Source organism: Pyrgilauda ruficollis, unplaced genomic scaffold, assembly GCF_017590135.1.
Source record: "Pyrgilauda ruficollis isolate IOZ18807 unplaced genomic scaffold, ASM1759013v1 scaffold60, whole genome shotgun sequence".
NCBI lineage: Eukaryota > Metazoa > Chordata > Aves > Passeriformes > Passeridae > Pyrgilauda > Pyrgilauda ruficollis.
In genome coordinates, this window is record NW_024527711.1 from 4,577,606 (window position 1) to 4,603,323 (window position 25,718).

Here is a 25,718-nt window from a genome sequence, read left to right on the forward strand (position 1 = left end):
ATGCTGAGGCACTGCCACAGATTGCCCAGGGAAGTTCTGGATGACCCATCCCAGGAAGTGTTCAAGACGTGGTTAGATGGGATTCTAAAACTCTTGGTCCAGTAGGAAGTGTCCCTGACCATGGCAAGGGGCTGGAACTCCATGATTTGTAAGGTCCCTTCTAACTGAAATCATTTTGTGATTTTATGATTACATCTGGGGCACCAACTGGTTTAATAGGTTGCCACCCTGGGTACCCATCCCCATGTCCTTTCATGAGTTCTCCATCCCTATGGTCATGATAGTGCAACTGCTCATGGAGTCCAGCTCTGACTTATCCCCCAAAACCATGTGTTTCAAAGGCTTTTCTCAAGGGTGCCAGCACACAGAGCTCTTGACGTCACAATTTCCACTCAGCTCCCATGCCAGAGAGATCAGTTAGATGCCGGTTAGAGCAGCAGAAATCCCACCCAACAGAAGAACCTCCTGATTTGCGTCAAATAAGGGCCAGTGACTGAGAGTGGCATCACAAAAATATCTGGGGCTATTTAAACCAGCGTTGCCAGCAAGGAAGGAGCATTGCCAATCTCTCTTGGAAATGCAACCATGCTCCAGCTCTCCAGCAAGAATGGTCACTGCCTTTGTTCTCACCAGTGCATTTTCTGTGCAAGACTTATTTTCTTCTCGATCTCCAGCATGGTGAGGTACTTTTATTACCCTTAGTTTGAGAGGAGGGGTTGAAGTTATGACCATATTCCAGTTTCCATTTAAATGCAATTTTGACATGAATTTCAAATAAATGTAAGACAACAAAAAATACTAAAAAATCCAGTAATCATTTACTGAATAAGAAATCTGTTGTTCACCACTTTCTCTTCATAAAAAATGTAAAAAAGTAGGAATCTGAATAAATGCATGCTAAACTATATAATTGCTGAAATAAATATGTATAGATATAGGATACTTTTTGATTTAGCATAAAGAAGCAGCAAATTATACCAATCAGTGAGAATCAACCAGTTTTAAAAGAAAATAACTGAAAAGCACACATGCAAAACAAGATTAAACCTGATTATTTAAATCAAGATTCTCTGATTCCTGGTTTAAACCATGATTATAATTTAAATGAGGCCACCCTGCCACAAATAGTTCAGAGACAATGATTTCTCCCACTTGTATAATGTGCAGATTTTATAGCTGAGGGAGAGTCATGTTGCTTGTATGGAACATTTATGTACTGAGCCTTTATCTCCAACCACTTTCTTAGTTTGCTGCTACTTTGGATTTGGTTTAGGTGTTTGAAGAAGGCAAATAGTAATCCTCATCTGAAGGAGTGGGAATCTGGTATTCCACCAAAAAAAAAAAAAAAATTCAAGATGCTTTTCCTTTGGGAGTTTTTCTCCTTTTTTAGAACGGAGCACTGCAACCTCAGAGTCAGGCTAGGATGCCGACTTCCCAGTAACACAGGGACAGAAAAGCAGCTGTAACCCCAGATTAGAGTATGAAGGGAAATGTCTCCCTCTCTCTGCTTTGGATAATTACATTCCACTTAACAAAATTCCCTTTGCTCCTGTAGTTGGAAGGGGTGTTTCTCCTTCATTAATTGTTCTGGCTTGCTGCTGTGCTCTACCAAGCAGCTGTTAATGTTCCACCCCAGAGGAGTCTGCAGTTCAGTGATGGGTGAAATGATTAAGGCTTGCAAAGCACTTGATCATTTGGAAGGAAGGGTGTGACATAAACATACCCCATTAGTTTCATTAGTGCTCAACAAAGCAAACTTTACCTGTAACTGGTTCTACTCCTCCTTGGCATTTAATACAAGGTGTTCCCTCTGGAACATGTGCAATTTGCTGGATGCATTCTTAGTTGTCCTTAAAGAAGCCTGTTACCCAGACTGGTGATTTGACCTGTCATATATTGGGGAACTGCCATGAAATGAGTGCCATGTTTGCAGAAGTTTGAGGAAGTGTTAATCCTGCCTCAGTTCTCAGGAAAAGAAAGGTAGTGACTTTGAGTATTACAGATATTTACTCCAGGTGTCAGGAAAGTAGAAATTCTGCCACAGAATCAGTCTACAAAGGAGAATAAGGAAAGGGCTTAGAGGAATGTTACCTGATGGAGCTGTAGAGAAGCATGTTAGAAGTTTGGTGGATAAAAATGGTTAGGTTGGTAAAGGTTCACTTAAACATTTCTGCAAATAGAAAAAAGATGTATGTATTTGTAAATTATGTGTATGTGCCTAAACTAGACTTGCTGTGGCACACAGCAGGGGGAATGTGCTCTCCATGTCTTTGTCAGGTCACGGTGTCCCTCAACATCCCCTGAATATTTCTGGCTGTTGACTGTCCATCAAGTGTGATTCCCCATGACAGGAGTCCTTGCCATTCTACCTGCACAGGACCTACCACTTCCAGTGGTATGCTGGCTGTTCTCAAATCGGAACAAATTTGTCCTCTTTGGTCATTTTCCTTCTGTGAATGAAGCAAGCAGAAAGCAGAGATCAACTCACAAAATCTCCATGGGTCCTAAGGCTGAATGGGATATTTTCATAGCTCCCTTCAATGGGGTGGTCATATGTGTGAGCTGTTAGACCTTGTGATTTGTGTGAATTGAAGCAGAATCCTGGAGAAACATCAGTGGACAGTGTTATCCCTTCAATGCAAATGGATAAACCCTCTCATTATTTGGTCAAAAATTATCAAAGTTCTGACAGGAAAAAAAAATATTGCCATGTTAATTGTTGGATTGTTGGATAGAGAACTGCGGCTAGAAGGGTAAATATTGAGGCCGTAAGTTCTGAAACTCAAGTCAATGCTTCTCAGCATTTTAGTGGATATCTAGAGGCAAACTTAAACAGAAGAGTTCAGACAATTTCTCTCTGTAAGCTGCATGACTAAGGAGGAGACCAGTTCCCAAAGGAATATTTTGGAAGGTAATAGTGCTTTTTTCTAGGGAGATATTTTACCGCCTCACAACAGAAGACTTTTTAAGACCTGTAGAAAGAGCCACAGTCTGGACTCTGAAGCAAATGCAGCCCCCAATAATTTTTATCTCAGTCATTGGCACCCGTGTTTTGCATTGTCTGCATCAGATTATGGTTAGTCCCACATAAACACAAAAAGTAAGAGAAGTTCAGGAAGGGTTCCCAAAGACACTGTAGACCCAGAATATCTATTACTGCCCCTGAACGGTATTCCAATAGATTAATTTCCCCATAGACAGTGATGAACTTAGTCCTTAACATTCTCTTAGTTCTTTTCTTCTGGAGTTTCTCACTGTAAGTAATGTTTTCCAAACCTTTAATGCTCTCATGAGCCATGCACTGTTTATCAATGTCCTTCCTGAATTGGATTTGGTTAATTCATTCTTGGCTTTGTCTAAAGTTCTTGCCAATATATTTGCATCCTTCAAGAGAAGAATGTCCAGACCAGATTAGAGATGGGGAGAGGTCAATACCCCTTTTCCCCAGCAGGCACAGAGAGCAGATAGATTCTGCAGAGGAATCAGTCGGATGCTTTCCTGGAGAAACTACTAAAAAATCTCTCCCAGAGCTGCTTCACAGATTGATGTCTTATCGATAGTGGCATGTGGGGGTTGAGAGGATAGGAGGGACAGATGGTCCATAAGGTTCCTTTGAGATACAGCCAGATTCAAAGAAGAAAAAGGAAGATTGGTGAATTTCTGGAAGAGCTTATTTCCTCCTTGGACTTGAACAGGGTGTTGAAATTCATCCAACAATTCATCCAGACTCTGTAAAGCCTTTTGGATTCTAAGAAGATGACATAGATCTACAGCCTCATTATTGCCTATTGGACTGTAAAACAAGGCTGTAAGGAATGAGGGAGACAATAGGATTTGCTTCTTTCCTGTTTATACCAGCTTCTCTCCAACTGGAAATGTACTAATATGCCTTTTATGAAATAATTGCTTCATCGTTTCCTTTGGCACAAGTATCTGATCATTCTGATTCCACATAGAGAATTACTTTGAAATGAATAATTCCAAATAATTTTCCAAGAATAATTATATTAGTACATTTTCAAGTCTAGATAAGCCTATGAATAGCATTCCAGACTAGGATGAAAAATAATTATCAGATTCTTTACTTGCAAGTTTTTGGAAATACGCAGACATACCTTCCCTTGCAAAAATACTGTCTGAAAACTGGTTAGTTACTCTAGTTTCTAATATTTTAAAATAAGAGTGTTATAAATTACAGAGAATTCAGAAGGTCACTAGCAGAGAGTATTTTGAAAATATCACTGTGCTAGGAAAGTTGGTATGAAAAGAGCAAAAATTAGGATTTTTTGAGGATCTATGTATCCCTGCAGTTAGGGAGTTAGGAGGCAGGCAGTATCTCCCCTTATCATGATGTGCAGTAAAATCTCTGAGATGCCACTCAAAACCATTGAGATCCCAGCCCACTAGGGCAAGAGAGAGAAGGACAGAAGAGCTGGTTTTGTCCACCTGTTGAAGACATGACCTTGCCCCAGGGTCATTTTTCCTACAATGATTGCATGAAAGGTTTCTGAGGTGGATGGTTGCATCGTCTGCTTCACACAGCTTCGGGGGGAAAAAAAAATCTGTTGCATGACTCAGGCTCATCCAGCTTCTTCTCAGCATTTACTATTTCTTCCACTCAGATTTTGCATTCAGCATCCTCACTCAAACAGCTCCATTTCCTCCCTCCCTTTCTTCACCTTTATTTCTTCCTGATGAGCAATTCAAACAGCAAACTGTTCCTCTCCTTCATTCCCATCAGTGACTCCATTCAAAGTCCTGCCCATGTTCTTATTTTCTTGGCAGAGCTATATTCAGTGAATGCATTTGTTTCTTTAGCTAAAGAACAAAAAATATCTGCAAGCAAGCTCATTTCCCTCCCAAACTGCTTAGGAAACTAGTGCTGGGAAGGGGGGCAAAGTGCTTTGTCAAGTGTTAGAGGAACAAGAGAGACATCTTCTCCCTCCTGACATCCCTCTTTTATTATCATTTGGAAGACTCTGTTAGTCTCTCACTTCCTTGGGGACTAGAAACATCTTGAAAAGATCTTTCATGCAGGCAGATAACAAACTCACTGTAGAGCTGCATCAGAAAAGGAAAAATTACTTGCTAGTAATGATGTTTATCACAATCCTTCCTCCTTTCCCAATGCTACAAAGGAAGCTATCTCTCAAATAAAGGCCAAGTCTTGTCCCTTTTTTTTTTTTTTTTTTTTTTTTGGCAAATGACCCATTGTGAAAATTCAATGCATGTAAGCTTGGCTGAGGGAAGTTTTATACAAAAAGTGGGTGGAAGGAGATGACAATGTGGGCTGATTTATTTGAGATAGACCTGATCTGATAATACACAACATGAAAAAAGCCATGTTGCTTCTGCTTAATAAAGTCGTGTGAGGGCTGTTCCTGTGGCTGAGCAACATCAGTAAAACCTGGGCCAGATGTTGGGAAACTCACACTCCCACTGGACTGAACTCATCAGCCTGGTCTGCTTGGCTTTTCATCACACTAGGACAGAAAAACACAGCCATGTGGCACTGTGGGTCATTGCTTTGAAGAAGACTTTGATTTCATCTGCTCTGCAGGGATATTAAAAATCTTAGAGTGCTTTAATGGAAAGGGTGACCCAGGTTTTGTACTAAGGTGTCTTTCTCATCAGCATTGTATAGTTAGCACTGAAACAACTGGCTACCATCCTCAACACTACAGACAAACACATCCTAGACTAATAACTCCCTGTTGCTAAAAGGAAAAGGAAGTAAACCTCATGACACTGCTGTAAAATAGCAGTGTACTAGTCTGCAAATTGATGATGTGCAAGCCTGCAGAGTGTATGTGCATGGGCAGCTGCAAGGCAAGGTGATTCCTTGGGATGTATTTCCATCCGTGTTAATTGTATCTGCCTGATGTTGCATTCTCTGTCATTGGCAAGACTGGGACTAGACCCCAAGACTCTGACACTCAGTCCCCTGAGTCTACCCAGAATGTTACTGAGATCTTCAGGGTATAGGAATTGATCTGCCACTACTGACTCCAGTGCTCTGAAACACTCAAGCAATTATGGTATACACCTCTAGCATGGTCAGTCCACTGAATTTACGGGACTAAAAAAAAAAGCTCTCTTGCCTTAGGACATGGTATTATTTATTAAATTCAGGAGGAAAGTATCTGCATATCAATTCTCTTTTTCACAAAGGTAAAAAGTACTCCAAAGTGGATATTAATTGCTTAATGCCCAAGTAAGCAACAGCTCACCTAGTAATATTTCACTTGATGTCTCATTATATGATCATTAAAATATCAAGGTCAGTCAAGTTCAAGATGTTGAAGACCTTGTCAACATGAGAATGAAATGCAGTTTTCCTAGAGATGTGCTCAAAACCAAATAACATTATTTAGGTATATAATCATAAAATAGTTTGGAATGGAAAAGCCCACTAAGGTCATTGAGTTCAATCATTAATGGAGCACTGGCAAGCCCACCATTAAATCGTGTCCCCTAGTGCCACATCCACACATCTTTTAAATCACTTCTGGGATGGTGACTCCACTGCTGACTGCCCTGGGCAGCCTGTTCCGATGCCTGACAGCCCTGTTGGTCAAGAAGCTTTCCCTAATATTCAGTCTAAACCCCCTGTGCAACTTGAGGCCATTTCCTGTTGTCCTGTTTCTTACTACCTGGAAAAACAAGCTGACTCCAACCTTGCTACAACCTCCTTTCAGGCAGTTGAGAGAGCCATATGTGAGGTATATACATATGAAAACAATCTAACCAGATGCAGAGAACAAATTTCTGGAGGATCACAATTCAGTCATTAGTATCCTCCTGTCTCAATTTCTTAATAAACATCTTAAGAAGCTGTAAAGAAGGAGCAGGTACACAAGTGAGGTATCAGTTAGAAAAGGTCATCTTTTCTGTTTTTAACAGACAGCTCCCTTTTTCAAGAGGAAGATGTTTCTGCTAGAAATGTATATAAATATATGACTTTTTAATAAGGGCATGTAGCTCATTACCCTCTGCAAATTAACCATATCTAATCATATATTTCCTAAAAAATAAAATAGCACATTGCATCTGTTAGTCTTCATTCAAATACAAACCAAATATGCATGAGTACTGTAGTATAAACTGTTCCATCTGTTTCCATGAATATACAGTCACGCTGGTCACCCCCCCACACACAACAGAAGGGTCTTTTGCTCTTGGCATCTGTCTCCACTGAAGAACTGTATTTCAACTGGAAGTAGTTGAGCTGGAGTAAGAGTAGTACTACTGTAAAATACCTTGTATCATGATGCCCATGCTGACATGTTCATCATATATGCATGGCTTCAGGAAAACCAGAGGAAAGTCTTTCGAGTTTTATCACTACCACAGAACTGATATTCACCCTAAATTCTTAAAGAAACAGTAAAAGAAATGTCTGTTCTTTCTGGGGATACAGAGGGAATTGTGGGAAGGTATGGGATGATACACATTACTTGAGAGGCACAAATGGACAATGTCAGAATTTGGTCTGTAATGCTGCTCTGGGTTTCATCCCACATATAATTCTGAGCAGATCACTTCCAATTTATTGCATTGCCATGTTGGAATCAGGTTTGGTGCCTGACCAAGAGGAGATTTACAAGCAAATCTGAATTTGCAGTGCAGTTCAGTGTTGTGACAAAGGCAAGTTACTGTTTTTAGAAAACATGAATTTGTCATTCAGTGTGTGGCAAAGTCACCACCATTCTCACTTTCTCTTGCTCTTTCCCTTTGGCCTGCACATCTGAGCCACTTGCACCCATCTCAGTGCAGAATGCTAGCAGCAATGGCTCACCAAGATTCAGTTCTTACTAATGGATCACAAACTAGTCCAATATAGGTGATTCCTCTACCTGAAGAAGAAATTACAGTCCATGGAGACCATTGTCTCTATACTGGGGACTGTGTTGGTATGACCTCAGCACTGAAAAAGCCAACCTTCTTCCTCATACAGTTGTTCATTGCTGTGATAGTTTCAGCTGAATTCCCCTTCTTGCTCATCAGGCTTCAGGATCTGTCTCCTAGCCCAACAGCTTGCTTTTTTGGGTTTGAGAAAATCAAAGATCTGCTTGGGGCTTTGGTCCTGGGCTAGAGAGCTGTTTCACCCAGTGCCCCTGAGCTTACTCCGGTGTCACCAGAGCTGTTCAGTAACAGACACACATAGTGCCCAGATCAGTTAGTATTGCTTCAAAGGTCTCAGATAATATCCTGGTAGGACACTGTGCTATATCATGTGTGTGTGTGTGTGTGTGAGTGTGTTTTGGCCCAGTTCCCAGAGGTGTCCCAAGTTCAGCTGTGCTAAGCAAAGCAGATACATTCGGACTTTCTAGGTACTTGTCTGAGTTACCATTTTACCTTCCAAACTCACATCCCTTTTTGCTCTGGTTTCCATCTTCTTTTACACTTCCAGTAATATGGCTATTGCAGTTGCCAGATTTGCAACTTATTTCTGGGCAAATAGGATCCTTCCTCCTATGACATGAACTTGGTTTGCTGACAATACATCAGAGCAGATAGAGAAGTGTCAACTTCATAAAACACTGCCAAATTTCCAGGTTGTGTGCAGACAGATGCCCCTAGTCATCATGAGACTACGAAAATAATGTTCTGAAACAGCAGTGGTGGTGAGTACTCCTTGGTGACCAGCCTGGGAAGGTGCGGGGGTGATGAAGAAAGGCACTGTGGAAAGAGAACTGTCCCAGCTGGCCACTGGTGGCAGTGCTGTCATTTGAATTAGCTGTGTGTATACATACACTTAAATAGTACACACTGTACCTCTTTATAAGCAGGATGGGTTCACTAAATATATGTCAACTGAAATTACTTCAGAAAGAGCCTCCACACTCAGCTTTCCACCTGTTTCTCTACAACAGCTGCCCAGACTCTGCAAAACACATGAGATGAAAGGCACTGTAGAGCTACAGCATGATACTATTATTACATCTAATAGATGAGCAATCAGATCTGAACTGACCAGGGACTGTGCATATGAGGCAAGAGGAGAATCCTTTGGGGAGAGCGTTACCATGAAAGTAATGCAATTCAGTATTTGTACCAGTGACTCTGAAATTCAACAGCAGTCAACCTAGTACTAGCATCCTTTTAAATATCATCTTTCATTTCTTAGCAAACAGCAATATCCTATAACAGCATTAGGGCAGGAAAGGGAGGGGAGCTGCACAGCAACCAAACACACATGCAGAAGGCAGAATGGGCAGGCAGGAGCATGAAAAGCAAAACATTGGTGAATTTGTGGGTGTTCTGAAAAACAAAGTACAGGGACATACTTGTGTTCCTCAAGTGAATTTCAAGGAAAAGGCAAGAAACAGAGACCACCAGTGAGATGGCTGGGGGAAGCAGCACTCAGACAGAGGTCACAGCCCTGCTGATACTACGAGCCCATGATTCTGTTTTCATTCCTGGGGCCCAGCAAGCTAAAAGACAGTCTAGCAATATGCAGGGAACAAATCCAAGTGGGTCAATTATCTGAATATCTGTACAGTGGACATTTGTTTCATCTTCAGGAGAAATGAAGAAAAAAAAAGAAAAGAAGAAAGAATGAAAAATACTTTGACCATTTAAGACAGCTTTTTGGGAAAGACAATGTAAAAATAAAATAAAACAGCAGCCCAAGGATTTGCAAAGCTTTGAAATGGCAGTGGGAAGACACTGAAGTTCTCTTTTAAAAATTTATTTTACTCTGTAAGGTTATCTTTTTAAAATGCATAAAGAGCAGCAGGCTATCAATGAGTCTTATGTTGTACTGCACTGATTTCCTGGACAAGCTCAATATCAATAACTCAAAATCTGGGAATAAACCAATAAATGTGGATGGCGGCTGACCTTAAGTGTAACCTTCAAACTGCCTTTTTGGCAAAGGGGAAAAGCAAGGAAGATGATAATGAAAGCTCTAGTTTTTGCTGATATTAATATGCAGAGACAGCACAGCCTTCTTCATAGATTTTCATTTCGTGAACAAATTGAATGAGGCTTACAAGATCACAGGGTGAAATGCTGGGTTTGAGAACCAAGTGTCTCACACCTTAATAACCCTTTGCTATGATGGAGGTATGCCATGAATAAGAGTGTTTGAAGGTAGTGGGCTTGGCATCAGGAGACTCAAAATCTCCTCTTGCTTTAGTCTCTTCTTGTGTCAACATCTCTTTTTCTCTTTGGACTTTCATTTTCTTCACAGCAATACTGACTATAACACTTTTTTACCTCCTCTCCCTCCTCACACCTATATTCTGTTGAACATATTCAAGAAAGAAAAATTTAAACTGCAACCAGTTTTTGGCAAAAAAATTGCCAATCTGGATGGCTACAGTGCGGAGAGGCTTGGGGTTACTGCAAAGCCAATCTGGGTTTCATTTCTCACAAGAAGGGTTGGAGGAGGGCAGGGAAATGATAAAATTGCAGACTCTATCTGCCAGGTAGATACTAGGGAGGGAGCAGAGGTCTTTAAGCTAAAAGATGATGCTGGCACAAGAACAGATGACTACAAATATACCAAAAACAGGAAACTAGAAATTTTCTAACTGTTTAGAAAATGAGTTCTGGAAATCCTTCCAGATTAGAAGATTAGACAAGAAAATAACCAATTTTTAGGCAGTCCTGAGGCAGCTTGCATGGGACGATACTTCTTATACTTGAGTGGTAGTGTTGGTTACCTTGAACATCCCTCTCAACCCACATTTGTCTTTAATTTCTGTGTCATCCAACGCCTGCAGTGTCCTGGATAACATGGCAGAGAGAGCTGTGTCAGGCAGGTCACTTCTAAGTACCAGGAGCCCCTGTTGTAATGCACTGCCAGCTCTCAGGGCTGAGACCGTGGCAGTGAGAGTGGATCACAGACAAGCCATATTTGAAAGCTTGCTTCCCATGCAGGAGAACAGAGAGCTTTCTTAATTGCAAACTATCCCAGACAGAAATGATATCTCTGCATTCACCGCAGGAACACAGGGACAAGGAAAATTTGAAAGTAGCTTGAAATTAACCTACCCAAGTACTGTTATCCTTTCAGTTTGTGTATTTTTGCCTAGCTGCAAATTCAAGCCATTCAACGAAAAGTCAGAGCCCTGCTGGGCAAAGTGCTGCTCATTTCACATTAAGGAACAATCCTCGTCCTAAAGGAATTGCAACACTTGCCAGCAAAAGAGGTTATTGTCCCCACCTCACACATAGGGAAATGCAACAGGGGCTTCATTAGGGCTTTATATTTCTAAAAATGGCCTCAGCTTGAGCCCCTACAGGCTCGATCTTACTGTCAGCTCCTCTGAAAATAAGAGCAATTGAGAATGAAGCCTGACATTAAAACAGCTAATTTTTTTATTATTATTATTTTTAGTAAACACATTGCTGTTCTGCTTCTTACATTTTTTGACTCTTGGGCCAAAATATCACCCCGATGTTATATGTTTCTTCTTGTGTTTAGTAGCTCTTGAAACCACTTTCAAACTACTCCAGTACTAAAGCAAGTAGAGGATTCCAATGTGCCTCCATGGGGCAGAGCTTCCTGGCCATGGACCCAAAAGGAGGTTGTAGTGAGATGGAGGTTGGTCTCTTCCCCCAAGTAACAGATGAGAGGATAGGAGGAAATTACATCAATTTTTGCCACGGGAGATTGAGATTGGACATTAGGCAAAATTTCTCCACAAAAAAGGATTGTTAAACATTGGAACAGACTGCCCAGGGAAGTGGTGGAGTCAATGTCCCTGGTGGTGTTTAAAAGACATGGAGACATGGCACTTAAAGACGTGGTTCAGTAGTGGGCTAGGCAGTGCTGGGTTAATGATTGGACTTGATGATCCTAGATGCCTTTTTCAACCTAAATAATTCTGTGATTTTGTGTACTTTAGGAACTGAGGCTCTTAGTTTTCCTATATTATAAGAGTTTAAACTGAACACTTGCTATTGTATTTTTTTGTCTATTACTTCAAGCTATCCTGTCTCTATATTTTTGCCTTATCCCTTCATCCTTGATGCTCCCTGTTTAACAGAATTATCATCACCCCTAATGACCATTTTGTTCAGCAGTGATGGCTCAGTATTATATCGTACATTTACCCTCAAAACTTTTGACATGGGATAAGAGAGCAAAACAATTGAAACATAATATTCTGCTACATGATGATAATTTTCCTTCATTGGTGAAGATTAGAAAATGGCATTATTGTAAAGATCCAATTACCTTTTTTATGAGCATTGTATATTTGGAAAGTAATAAAACAGAGTTATAAAACTCAGATGATTAGGAATCTCAGAGATGCTCTACATTTTAAGAGGGGGGTGTGGAATATTCTTTTAATTGCATCTAAGCACAGCCCAACCAATGATTAGTTACTTTCAAAGCAATAAACATTACCTGGGAAGCAATAAAAGGAAATGCAGGAAAGTTATTTGATGAATGATTCCCAGAAGACATAAGGCAAGAGAAGGGAATGTGGTTTAGTGGTTAGAATAACAGCCGAGGAGTCAGGACTCCTGCCGTCTCATCCGAGCTGGGAAGCTGACTTAGTGAATGTTCTGGAGTTCATTTTATTTTATTCAGTATTAAATTTGGGCTAATAACACCCAAAGAATCAACGAGAAGCTAAATATGCAAGTGTTTGTCAAGGCTTTGAAAGGTAGGATGAAAAGAAGTCATTATAAATACAAAGAAAGAGCTGAAAAACAAGGAAGGTATTTTGTTGAAGTCAGAATATAAATGCCAATACAAGTGAAAATGGACTAAAGGAAGTTCCTGTCATATATAGAGGTCAGAGATCAGCTCCTTATTTTTATAAAGGAAAGCACAAATATCTTTGATTTCAGTTCTTTGAGAGCTCAGTGAAATTTCCATAATTTTATTTCCATAGTAATTTCCATAGTGCCAGCTTTGACCCTACAGCCTAAACCTGTTAAACACAATCTCATGCTCTCCATATCCTAGAAATACTGATTTCTTTGCTAAAATAATCGGTCAGTATCCAGGCAGAACACAAGAACAGAAAGCACAAAAAAGGGATATGCAGCAGTTCCTAAGACAGAACAAGCTTCCAGAGCATCCTAGAAAGCCAAAATAAGAACAAGAACCACCCATGGTTCATGACAGTCCACAAATTGCATAGCAATGATTTTCAGATTTCAGTTAGAGCAAAAAACATAAACTCAAGAAAGAAAAAAAAAACTTATGTTTTTCCACTCCTTTGAAAATTATTCTGTTACCTTATCCTTTAAGGCTAAGAGACAGTGAGACACATTGGTTGTTACTTCATCCGTCATCTCCATTCCTAGGACTGTTGGAAGCCCTGATGAGAAAAAATAAGGAACTGAGGATTTAGACACATTAATTGAGTGATGAAGATAAATGTATTGAGGAATTGAAAGAGAGAAAGAGGTAGAAGCAGCCAGACACTAGTCCATCCCTTATGCTGGATTCTCATGTTCTTGTCAAACTTAAAGTCTGTTTTTGCCAGCAGCACTAGAAAAATGTGGCCTCTGGCTGCCCTTTTTGAGCACATGGAGGCTGTTTAAAAGTGCAGAACTGAGTTTCTGAGTCCCCCCAAGAACACATATCCAAAAAGAGGTATGTCTTCTCATTCACTGAACACAAAGAAAAAGGGCTTTAGGGGACTGGTTGCTTTTTCATCTATACAAACCTGGAAAAAACCCTATTTTTAGAGTCTTTGGAGCTGATTGTCCTCATTTCCTCTGCCATAGCTAGGTTTTGGATGCCTATCAGCCTTGGTAAGCATTACTTTTAGTTCATATAACTCATTTCACTGATACCAGAACTCAGTGTATGAAAAACATGAGCTGCTTCACAGAGACTGTTTTCCCCCAAGTTCCAGGCTGTGGTCTTCAGGGACAAACACTGTCCATAAAATAATTAGATCATTTCCTTCCACTGATACAAACAACCTGCCAGAAAATGAGATTGCATGCATGCTTGGGTTTCTGGTTTTTCTTTTTCTGTGCCAAAGTATTTATTTTCCTTAATTACAAAGAATTTTGACCGTGTTTATGCCAGATTGATACAATCTTTTTGTATATAGCTGCCTGACACTGCAGTGTTTTATTCTGTAATGCTGATGCAACTTTCTGAGTTCCTGGTATATTGGTGTCTATGTTCTTTGGGATCTAATGCTTCTGCAACAGCAGAGGGAGGAAAGTTCTGTTTAAGGACCCTGAGAGGCTGTTTGAGATCATCTGGGTTTGTCCTTCTACCATCATAATTTTTTATAAGTATTCACACCATGTAAAGCACTTGAACAGTTTTAATGACTAAACAGAGAAAACATCCAGGAGCTGCCTATGCTTCTCCTGTGAGGCTGAGGACCACTGCTCATCTCATCTCTGCTTCAGTCAAGTGTCTCTAGTTAGATGGTGTGAATCTGGAACAAAAACCTCTTGGTGTCATTGGGTATAAGCAAGACCTTAAAATTAAGCACAGCTGAAGCTCCCTGCAAGATCAGGACCTCAAAGCATGATGCTAAAAGGTGCCAAAAACTTTTCTGGTTCATTTAATCATCAAGAGCATAGGACATTCAGCATTTTGCCAAGCTGGCCTCTCCAGCTGTGTTACATTGGGTTTGATTGCTTTTAGTTCACTCATGTTCATGCCCTGTTCAATTTGATTTGAATGGCAACCAAGCCTCCAAAGGGACTCTGCTGAGAGCTCTACAACCTATCCAGTTCTGTCTGTAAATGTGGCAAAATAATACATTAGATGCATTTTTAAAGGACAAAATCACAACGGTTCTTATTGAACCACTGGTTTTGAATGTGGGCTATTGATGGCACAAAACTTGAAAGGAAAGGAAGTTCAGAAAATCACAGAAAAGTAATTTCAATAAAGATAACGAGAAACTTAGGAACCGAGTGGAGGGGAGAGAAGAAAGCCTGATGGTTTGCTCATTATAGTCAGTGATAAAAATCTGTTGACTTTAATGGCACATGATCAGGCTTCCCATGTGCAAAGTTAACATTGAATAGGAAGCAGCCTTGTTTCTGAAGGATTCTTCTGGTGCTATCAGCTGGAACCTAAAAAAAAAACATATAGGAGCAAACTTTTCATTACCGTGTACAAGCTGCAAATTAGCAAAACTCAGGTTCAGAGTTGTTATAAAAAGTTCAGTTTGATATAGGAGCATTCTTTTACCATTTTATCTCACTTTGTACCAATATAAATGATTTCTCATGTTGCAAAAAAGCAGAGAATGAAGTCTGACTGTTTTTTAAGTCAACAGCTCTTGGGATACCTCATGCCCTGCCCAATTAGCTGAGGATCTGGCTCAAGTAGCACAGATTATGGGGGGAGAAAAGGGAGGGTTTGCAAACTCAGACTTGTATTGCAGACCCAGGGTGGTGTGGAAGGAGAAATCATGTATCAGATTTGCATGAGGTTAAACTACCTTGTGTTGAAATAAGATGAAAACACCCATTTGAATTATTTGCCTCCATAGCCATAGACACTGACTTAGTCCAGATTCCGTCTGCATTCTTAAACCTCTGAGCAATTGTTGGCAAGCCCCGTATGAGTGCTGGGGTTGCAACTAAACGTTTTCACAAACATCTGCTAGGTCTGTCTGATAATCACCTTTTCTTGGTTTTTTTTTGTGTGCATGAGGTTTTTAGAGTCAGAAATCTATTTTAAAAGCTTCAGAACAATAGGATTCAAGCCATGGCACTGTCTATAGGAGCTGGTATCTCTCATTGCTTAATTGCAAGGAGCATTTGAGTCTTGGACACATTCCCGGTTCATAATGTTGTTAAGTTGATAGGGGAGCTGTAAACTAGGCTTATTATATTCACATTCTGCTATCCTCTGCATCTGACATTCCTGGAGACAACTCATGAACAAACAATGCTGTATATTTCTTGTGTTCTGCAGTAAAGTCCAGATGACAATAGAGGAAATAAGCTAAATGAGAATGGAGATGACATTTCCTTATGTCATTTCAGTGTTTCTTTATTTCCTTTTCATTGAACACACATTGTTCTTGACTTTTCTTTCTAATCTTGAGCATGGCTTTTCTAGACACTTTGTCCAACTCCAGAAGTAGCTGCATAGGTAACAATTTGTCTTTAGACACTCCTGTGTCACTTTAAGTAGGCTCTTTCAGAGCATTCAATCATTTGTGAAGGGATTTAATGACCCTGTCTTCAACCTGCTCAGACTCCAGCATTTACTCATGTAAATGACAAGGAATGTAAAAAATTTGCTTCTATAGAAGATGTAAATGATAGTTGGATTCATTCAATTAATCCAAATAATTTTCCTGTGTCTTCATGAATGTTATTCCAGAAAGCAACCATAAACAGAAGAGAGATTATTGCCAGTATGTGGCATGGGGTCTGTCTAACTCTCAAGATCATCGAGCAATAATGGTTATTATGAACAAGGTTATGAATTTTTATATACACACATACAGCCAAATACTCAAAATCCTTCAAAAAGCTTGAATATTTTTAATTCATCAGAGTCTCTTCCCTCATTATTTAGAGTTTTCTGGACTGTTAATTTTAATTTTCTCACTCATTTTGTTTAAATTGTTCATTATCTCACTGCCAGGGTAAGTTGAAGCTTGATGAAAGCACTGTGAAGTTGTCTAACATCTGAGGCTTTGAAAAGTTTAAGGTACTTCGAGAACTATTAAGAATTACATTTTCTAAATTATTTGACATTTGCCAAGAAACTCACACCCCTCCCCATCCAAATACCATTGTGACGATAATGAAGAAATACAGAGAAAAAAAAACTTTGTGGTCTGTACTGGTTTCACAGTTAGTAAGTGCTGTGTTTCAAATATCCTGGCATTTGCATAACTCTGTGCAACATGAGAGATAAGAACAGTGAAGGAGAATTTATTTATGACCTTTTTTCATTATTACAAAGGAAAGTGATTTTCCTATGTCATTGAAAATAGATTCTTTTTTTTTTCTTTTGTATTTCAATACTTGCTTCATCTAGAGCATATTGAAAATTCATCATGTTAGCATATGTAAACTGGTAAGTCTGCCAGGCATTTTTCAGTTGCACTGAAGCAAAGTCCAGGCAAGAACTGAAGTTTATTTCACACTCCAAGACAAGAAAAGAAAAGAAGCATTATTTTAAGTAAAAAAATGTCACAGTTACAGCAAGATCAGTGTTTTCTGCTGAGAATATTTAGGTTGTGTCTGAAGAAGAGCAGAAACACACCGTTCCCATCTTTGCTGACACTGCAGAGCTGAGTCACCTCTGAAAACTCAGGCTCACACACTCCCTCCTTGCCTCAGGACACACTTTGCTCCAATTCCAGTTTCCAGTTTCCCCAGCCTACATTAAACCTGGATGTCCTTCAGGTTGGGAAATCCTACACTGCTGTCCCAGCTCCAAATTCTTTCACTTCCTTTCATAAAACTGCAGCGTGTCTCTAGTTTTAGTCCTGTTGTTCTACATTATCCCACTGCTCAACAACTCTTCTTGTACTATCTTTCCTTCTCCCTATGTACAAAAGGAATTTGGATCCCCTTTTGCTCTTTCTCAGGAAGTAAGGGGATTTATACCTAGCTAGGTTGTGAAAGACATATGAGGAATTCTCATTTGTTTCCTTGCTTTGCTCCTGCATCATGGCATGACCCTGGAAAAATCACTTGCATCCAGATCTAGATGCACTAAAGCTGCACACAGTGTGGATGAGGGGCTGCAGAGCTGCTCCCACCCGACATGACCAGCACAGCAATAGAAAAAAGGAGAGGACTAAAGCAAAAGCAATTCTTCAATTTCACCTTTTGCTGCGGATATCTTCCTGTGCATCTCTCCAGGGTTGGTACAAGAAGCCACATGCGAACAACACCAAAATTATTTAAAATGGGTTTGCCCATGCAAATTGATGTGGCTGATGTGGTCCCTGCACAGGGCTATTTCCCTGTTCTGGCTCTTTGATCAGTAGTTTTTAGAGAGAAAGAAAAAAAAAAAAAAGGGTAAAATGCAATTCTGAAGAGAGAAAATAAATAACCTAGTTTTCTTTGTGCCACACACAGCAGGGCGGGCTGGGCAATGGGTGTGCAAGGCAGGTCCTCGTGGCAAACTGTACCAGAGGGATTTCAGCGGGACAGTGGAGAGACTGAACACTGAAGCCTTTTAGCAGCACTGTGCCTCCATGAAAATGTGGAAGGAGAGAGCAACACAGATCACGTCTCACATGGTTCAGGCCAATCGTTCTTGGGATGGCTTCTCCAGTATGGAAGGAGAACTGGTACATCAACAGACTTCTAAAATCTCAGGCTTAATTAAATTAAAAAATTAAAATCAACATATTTAGGCTTTTTTTTTTCTTTTTCAGACATCAGCTAGTTAGTGGCTGTTAATTAAGAAATTATCCCAACGAAAGCTGCTGACTAATAAATCATTCATTAACAGGCCACTTCAGTGGGGTTGTTGTTTCCAAGCACTGTATTCAGCTGTTTGAAACAACCTTCCCATACTTCAGGGGAATGAAGCAGTTAGGATTTGGTCATTACCTGATGGTTAATGATGCAGAGCTCTGTGAGCTGGGCTGGGAAGTGATGGTTGTGTTCTTAGGGTTTTTTTGCAATCTGGATGGTTCCAAGGAAGTGTTAGGGGATTTGTGGGGTTACTATGGTGATTGGTGCCCGATAAAACCGCAGATGGATGATGGACGTGTGTTGCAAACACAGATATGTAGACCTTGCTTCTCTCTATACTTTCAATGCTCAGAAGATTTTGATATCACTATACTATCAGTTAGGGTGAGATTACCTCTTGTGCTGCTCCCCCAGATCAACAGCCCTTGAAATGTAAATAGCTGAATGCTTTTCACTGCACAGTTACCCTGAACTGCTGTTGGGGTTTTTCCACTCTACTTCTTTAGTAGGTGTTTAGAAATGCTAACACACTGATTAAAAAATTGTTGGTCCTTCCTTACATTCTTGCTTTTCAGTTGCAGTTTTGTTTTCTTGTTCAAAAGTCAGAGGCTGGATACAGAGATGCTAGTTCAATGTTTTCAGCCTGTGGGATAGAGGGATCCTCTCCACTTTCATTGCAGGGAGAAGGTGTATCATTTTCTGCCCCAACAGTAGTGATGTAACTCTAAATGCCAATCCCTAATTTTCTTGTGCATTAATTCCATTTCAAATCTGAATCCCAATTTCAGCTGGCATGGGAAGCTATTTCATGGATGCAGCATTTCCACTCTACAAAGAACTCTGTTTCAGAATGTTAGACCAAGCAGATTATGAGTATATGGATGGACACATATGGATAGGCCACCTGTAGTCTGTAAATAATTCAAATGTTAATTGTTGTGTTTGGCACTTCAGTGATGGCTTTTCCTTCAGTAACCCCTCAAGCCCTCAAGCAATTATCAGGATCCTGCTGTGCTGAGTCTGATACACTCAGTTATAAAGGGCAGTCCACAGCCCAGAGAGTTCGTTCTCTAGTTACACAATCCAGGCTTCCAGGAAAATATCATTAAACAAACCAAAAAGGTGCAAGATTTTTTTATTCCTGCTCATCATGTCAGTTAGCTGTGATCCACTTCTGCTGATTAAAAGGTTTATACTCAATACATTGCTGGGCTGATAAGAAGTGCCCCACAGAGATAAAGTTCCAAAAATTCCCATGCCATTAAAAATGTAGCAAAGAAGGATTCTGGTTTTCCTGATGCTCTAGCTCACAGTATTTCTGGGAACAGCAAAGATCAATCCAGGCCATATAGTGTTAAAGATGCATGAAGCTCATCTCAGCGTAGCTGCTTGTTTTAGAGCAGGGTTTTTTGTTTGTCTTTAGACATTGATGTGATTAAACACCTTATGAAAGTGTAGTATCTACACTTCTCTGTGCAAGGAGAAAGAATACTCAGTCTTAGAATGAAAACACAGGACTAGTGAAATTTATTTCTGGTTCTTCCTTAAAGAGATGGGATTGTTCAGTCTGGAGAAGAGAAGGCTCCAGGGAGACCTTAGAACATCTTCCAGTTCTTCCAATAATTCCTGTTTTTTTACATGGGCAGATAGTGATAGGAAAGAGGGAATGGCTTTAAACTAGAGGAGGAGACATTTAGATTATATATTAGGGATAAATTCTTTACTCAGTATGCAATGAAGCAAAGCATTCCCAGAGCAGCTGTAGATAACCCATCCCTGAAGGTGGTCAAGGATAAGTTGGATGAGGCTTGGAGCAGCTTGTGCAAGATGTCCCTGCCCATGGCAGGGGTGTTGGAACTTCGGTTGGTTGATCTTTAAGGCCCCTTCCAACCCAAACCATTGTGTGTTTCTGCCAATAACTCCACAGCTGTCCCTTGCTCTGAGCAGCATTGCCTTGGTTGCCTATCTGCTTTGCAAGGTCTGTGTGCAGGCACTTGCCTGCTGCAGGAGATGCTGCACAAGCACAGTTATACTGAAAAAACTCAACAGATATCATGGGGATGAGTTCTTAGAGATCTTCCTACATTAGAGCTTTTTCTTCTCTTTCAGTCAAGTCTAACATGAAGGTAAAAGAACCACTGCTGTCCCTCACCCTATTTTCTTTGTTTACTCATCAGCCTTTCAAGGTCCTTGAGAAACACTGCTGAAATGTGCTTTCCTTTGTCTGGCATGTGTGTGTGGCTCAGGAGCTCTTCTCATCTGAATCGTCTTTATTCCCTGAGGCCAGATTTCCTGGGCTGTAGTCTGGGCTTTGTAACTAAAACGTGGGTTTTTGCAAAGCATTTTACACTCTCTTCTAGCATCACGGAACACACAGAGGTGGGTGCTTCCTTTTGTTAGCACCACTGTTAATAATGAATAAAATTTTCATGTTGATATTAATTTTATATATATTATATGTGTGTGTGTGTGTGTGCATTTTCATTTATATATATCTATATCACTCTCTCATCAAGTTTACCCTGTAGTACAAGAGCCTTTCTCTACAACAGTGAATTATTTATATCTTCTTGTGGGTAGTGGATTTTTTTCCATGCTGGACTGCACCATGGTGTTTTCTTAGCTCATGAGTGGTTTGCCACTCAAAAAAAGGACTTTAAAGCATAGCATTGTTACAAAGAGAGGATCAAAGCCTTATCCCAGCATCCTGGTTGGTTTGTCCTTTTCAAAACACTTGAAAACAGAGACAATATGCTGTCTGTGATTTGATCCTACCTACTCTGTGGCTTTGTGTACTTTTCTTGCTCACATATCATATTTCAATGATGCCAGTCCAGCATTTTATTTATAAAGCTATTCAATCACCTTTCTTTAAAAGGTGCATTTTAATAGGTGCCAGCATCAGACCAGCTGAGCCCAAGCAATCCTGTTGATGCCAAGTGCAGGACAAATTAAAAAATAGATCTTTTTTTGAAGTATATATTAAATATATAAATATTTATTATCTATTTAATGTATTTTATGTTAAGATATATCTATGTGATATATCAGTGCATACTGCAATATGTATATATTGCATATATAAATGTATTAAATCTTAAAAGTTCTGTATGAACATTAAGTGAAGCTTTTTCATCAATCTCAGAGAACCAGCTTAGGGTCTTTGGGTCACTACATTTTCTTCCCTGTTTCCACGTGGTAGATATGTGGGAGGTTTGGCACAGAGAACTTACTTTCCTTAACAATGTGCAGACTTTTACAAACCATATGTTGCTAACTTTTCTGAGTCAGAAGAATTAATTTATATTCCACACAGGAATATTTATCGCACTTCCTAAATTACCTCAGAATCTGTAGATCAATGTTCCTGCATATATATATTTATATATGTGTGTGTGTGTGTATACACACACATGCACATGAATATATATCTATATCTGTATCTATATATATAGATATACACATACATGCATGTGTGTGTCCATGAATGCATAAATATACATACACATATAACTGAGAATGTCTCATGGTTGAAAGGTTGCAACAAGTTGCTGGGGAGGACAGAAACATACAACACACAATTACATAAAATAGATCCACTTTCTCTTTAGACCATGGAAACCACAAGAGGGAGAATTACTCACCGATTTCCATTCTGATCTGGTATTTTGACCACTTTCTTGCAGAGGGTTTCTTGTTGTTTTTTCACTCCTTTTCTTCCCTCCTATCCTTGGCCTTTTTATCCTTAGCAGCCAAAATTCAGAGCTCACCACCTGTGCACTGAGCAAGCAATCAAGTGTTCAGCAGCACAAAGATGGATACCAGTTGTTTTTACAGATTCGTGATCATGAGGATATTTCCATTTTGGTTCCCATTTGAATGGAAATCTGCTCTGTCAACATCAAAATAAGGCTTTAAATAGATGTTTGTCATTCAGGCTTGATTGTTGCAACAGCACAAGAGAAAAGTGGGTGAAACGCCAGAAATCATTACTTAGTCCCTGGGTATTTAATAGCTCTGTATGACCCAACAATCCATCCTGCAGCTGAAACCCCGTTAGCAGTAACACTTCCCAAATTCTGTGAACAATATACTCTGAGCAGTCACTATGTAGCAGAGAATTTTAACTCAAGATAAAGAAATCTTAGTGAAATTCCCATTTAAGGATGGAAAGGGGAGAAATGTGACCTCTGAGATCATCAGGTTCAACCACTAATGCAGCGCTGCCAAGCTCACCACTAAACCATTTCCCAGGTGCCATGTCTACATGTCTTTTAAATACCTCCAGGGACAGTGACTCCTTCACTCTCCTGGGCAGCTCGTTCCAAAGCTTGACAACCCTATCCATGAATAAATTTCTCCTCATGTCTAACCTAAACCTCCCCTGGTACAACTTGAGGACATTTCCCCTATCAGATGTTACTTGTGAGAAAAGACCAGCCCCTACCTGGCTACAATCTCCTTTCCGGCAGTTGTAGAGAGGGATAAAGTCCCTCCCTCTTTTCTCCAGGCTAAACATCCACATCTCCCTCAGCAGCTTCTCATCAGACTTGTGCTCCAGACATTTCATCACCTCCATTGCCCTTCCCTGGACACACTCCAGCACCTGTAGTGAGGAGCCAAAAATTGAACCGAGGATTCGAGGTGCAGCCTCACCAGTGTCCAGTCAGTACAGGGTGAATACCAAGGACAGAAGAACAGATGGCCACATCCTTATCTGCTGCTGGTCTCTGTGACGACATTTCTACCAAGTCAAGAACAGTTTGTGCCATTGGAAAGTCTGTCCTGTGTCTTTGAAGAATAATTTGGCCACTCTAAAGAAGAAGCACACTGCATCATTTTTGTTCTGGGCTTTGTTTCCAAGAGTCATTGCCAGCTGACCAGAGGGAGGGTGACAAGAGCTACTGAGGTCATTTGTCTCCCTCCTCCCTAGATAGCACATATGGCATCGTAAGGAGCTCAGCCCTTGGCTCTTAGGGAAGACAAACTGCAGGCTTATTCTACAGAGGAAAACTTGTTGAAGGATTACAGAAAAATGGGTAAAATAGTCCCATTAATGCAGGAGAAAACAAGTATACTTCTATCAGTCTCCACTCTGTGATGTAACTGCCATCCTAAAACGCACTTTCCTGGCATGCCAGATCACATTTTGTAGTAGATGGAGCTTTATGTTAAATTATGCACTGCAAAGGAAGATGATCAGAGCCCTGAACATAGCAGTAGGCATTATTGGATTTACTTTATTGCCTATTGCATAGATTGGAAATAGCTCAGAAGCTCTTAACTCCTCAAACAGAGGAAATTTTGCCACCCACAGGTCGAAAATTTTGGTGAGAATCTTGCTTTCATTTCACAAAAAAAGTGGTTAAAGTGTGTATTGTCTGCATTGCCAAAGACCAAAATGCAGAGATATTGAATAATCTGTAAAAAATAATGAAATTAACTTCATAATAATGAGACTTGAACACAATGAGAATACAGATTTCTTCTTTCTATTTACCTTTTGTTTTTGAGCTTGCCAAACATGTATTTTATGGCTTTTTTCTGTAAACCAATTAAAAACCCCTACCAAGTCAGGCAACTGAGGGAAGTTCCAAAGTTTTAAGAAATTTGCCTAAACCAGGACTTTCTTTACAACTGTGAAGTTTACAGCACTGTCTCATCTCATGCATAGGGAGCTGGCCTGGAGCAGCAGGAAAGTGACAGGGATATAGAGGAGGGATGCATTAGCTGCCAAAAATTACTTCTCTGTGTTGCTGCTGGTAAATATCAACAGGGTGCTAGTTGTAAGGCACTAGGACAAGCAAAGAAATTACTCCTTTTAATCCTGGACCATTGGGAAAATTATGGGAGGGGAAGGGAGAAGGTCTTTTGCCTACCCTAAATGTATGAGCTAAACCCAGTCAGTGATGGATACAAATACAGAATAATTTTTAAAAGCTCTAATTCCCTCTGTAAGATAAAACGTGTACTTATGGGTACACGTGCAAGCACACACACTTTTTTTTTTTTTTTTAAAGTTGGTTAGAAAAGGTATATATTGATTTACATCAAGTGGAGATTTGGCTCCATGGCTAGGATCACACATGCCCAGATCTCCTCCATGTCAGATTGTCTGAATCCCAGTTGGACTTTTCAATGGTATTTCACATTTGAAATAATAAAATATATATCATAATATTATAAATATGTCTAATATATATAATCTCAGCATTAGTGAAGCCAAACTGATCTCTCCAGTATAATTTTTTTACATGCCAGGGCCTAATTCTGCTTCTTACTGATGGCAAGAGGCTCAGAGCAGGACCCTGCTTGGGAATGCTGTGCTTCTGCTGTGCAGCTCACGCTGCCAAGGCATCACACACTATTTATATTTACAGCTAAAGACATGACATATACATGCAAAGCTTTCTGTTTCTGTTAGTTTTGGAGCTCACTGTTTGGATCATGTTCTATTATTACAAAAAGTTAAGTCTCACAGACAAGGTATTTACCCGATCGTTGACAGTGTGCATTAGCGGTTCAGGCACCACAGGTAGCTCACAGCTCAAGGAACTGAAAAAGCCTTGAAGAGATGAGAAAGCCACTGCCAAGCACGGAGCCAAACTGCTGGTGCTTTGTTTCCTATGATCAGATAACTTGCTTATCCATTTGATTTGACTTTGTGCAGTTTTTGTGAACAATGAAGAGAAGCAAATTGCATGTGAGGGCTTTGGTTAATTCCCAGCTTCACACTTGCTGCTCTACCTGTTTGCTGCAGAACATTTTACTCCTTGGCCAATCTCAAACCAAGGCTTCAGAGAGGGGATAGAGGATAATAACAGAGCCTAATTTTTATAGCTTTCAGGAACTTACTCCTCCTTTACTTGTTTCTTTGATTGGTTTTTGCCTAGGAAAATGCTTTTCCCATTCTTTCAAGGTGAAATATATCATAGAATCATAGAATCACGGAATGGTTTGTGTTGGGAAGCACCATAAACATAATTTCATTCCGATGCTGCTGCCAGGGGCAGGGATACTCATTAGACCAGTATTGGAGTGTACCAGTATTACTGACGGGACTGCCTTGGTCTGCCTGGCCTCGGCTGCCTTCAAAGCTTCCATACTGTGGATACCCCAGGGATGGGGTATACACAGTTCCTCTGGACAACCTGTGCCAGTGCCTCGCATCCCCTAATAGCTCATCTAAATTTACCCTCTAACAGTTTAAAGCTATTCCCTTATCCAGTCACTAACTGCCCTTGTAAAAAGTTTCTCTCCAGCTTTCCTCTAGGACGCCTTCAGGTGCTGAAATATCAGTCACATCCATGAAATTCCTGTCCTGGGCTGCAATGCATAGGCATAACCCAAGTGTCTGGTAATGA

The 25,718-nt window shown here is 40.2% G+C and overlaps 1 protein-coding gene across 1 annotated transcript in view; it reads left to right on the forward strand.

The window, feature by feature from the left end:
- The window catches only part of TENM4 (teneurin transmembrane protein 4), a 589,520-nt gene that overhangs the window by 265,691 nt on the left and 298,111 nt on the right, over positions 1–25,718 (forward strand). The gene's annotated exons all lie outside the window — the stretch shown is intronic.